The sequence below is a fragment of the Schistocerca nitens genome, chromosome 5 (genome assembly GCF_023898315.1).
Source record: "Schistocerca nitens isolate TAMUIC-IGC-003100 chromosome 5, iqSchNite1.1, whole genome shotgun sequence".
Classification (NCBI taxonomy): Eukaryota; Metazoa; Arthropoda; class Insecta; order Orthoptera; family Acrididae; genus Schistocerca; species Schistocerca nitens.
In genome coordinates, this window is record NC_064618.1 from 669,502,842 (window position 1) to 669,504,380 (window position 1,539).

Genomic DNA, 1,539 nt, shown 5'->3' on the forward strand with positions numbered 1-1,539 from the left:
ATGGTCGCATCCGTGTTTGGCGACATCGCGGTGAACGCACATTAGAAGCGTGTATTCGTCATCGCCATATTGACGTATCACCCGGCGTGATGGTATGGGGTGCCATTGGTACACGTCTCGGTCACCTCTTGTTCGCATTGACGGCACTTTGAACAGTGGACGTTACATTTTAGATGTGTTACGACCCGTGGCTCTACCCTTCCTTCGATCCCTGCGAAACCCGACATTTCAGCAGGATAATGCACGACCGCATGTTGCAGATCCGGTACGGGCCTTTCTGGATACAGGAAATGTTCGATTGCTGCCCTGGCCAGCACATTCTTCAGATCTCTCACCAACTGAAAACGTCTGGTCAATGGTGGCCAGGCAACTGGCTCGTCGCAATACTCCAGTCACTACTCTTGATGAACTGTGGTATCGTGTGGAAGCTGCATGGGCAGCTGTACCTGTACACGCCATCCAAGCTCTGTTTGACTCAATGCCCAGGCGTATCAAGGCCGTTATTACGGCCAGAGGTTGTTGTTCTGGGTACTGATTTCTCAGGATCTATGCACCCAAATTGCGTGAAAATGTAGTCACATGTCAGTTCTAGTATAATATATTTGTCCAATGAATACCCGTTTATCATCTGCATTTCTTCTTTGTGTAGCAATTTTAATGGCCAGTAGCGTAGTTATGCTCGAGTTGTCTTCTCGCACCATCATATCCTACACGTGCTCGATTGGAGGTAAATCCACATATCGTGTCGACCAGGGGAGTTGCTGCATGTCTTACAGAGTATATTGAGTTTCTCGGTTAGCGTGTGGGCAAGCATTATCCTGTTGGAACATCACATGACCTCTCTGTTGCAAGAACGACGAAAGAACGGGTCTAGCAACATTCTGCACTACCCAGCGCTGCTTAGCGTCCCCTCCAGAAACACCAAAAGTAAACGAGAGTTGTAGCTTATCGTACCCCACAGCTTAAGGTCTGTGGTGGGGCCAGTGTGTCTTGGACGAATGCATTCTGCGTGACAGCACTCACCAGGTCTACGTCATATGAACAAACGACCATCATTTTCATGCAGGCAAACTCTGTCTTCATCACTGAAGACGACGGTGCGCCATTCCATCTTCGAAGTGATGCTCTGATGCATCAGTCGACCCATGCACGTCGATGGTGTGGCGTGAGTAGAAGATGGGCTAGAAGTGTGCGTGCTCGTAGTCCCACCAGTTCGCAACAGTTCGTGTTGACATGTCTGGGCTCACAGGCCCTCTTATCGGTTGTAGCTGTACGACCTGCCACTGTAGCCCTTACAGTACGACGACCCTGGCGGGCGCCTGTGCTGCGTCCAGTCTTGCCTACGGGTGTGAGAAAGTTCACGTGATCACTGGCACCAGCATCGTTGCACAGTTGACGCAGCACATACAACTGGTGTGACAATTCTCCGAAAGGACCGTCCCACCACTCGGAAGGCCACAATATGACCTCTTTCTAACTCGCTCATTTGGCTGTAGACAGCACGAGTGCGTCTCCTTGACATGATTACCTGCTTGCTTC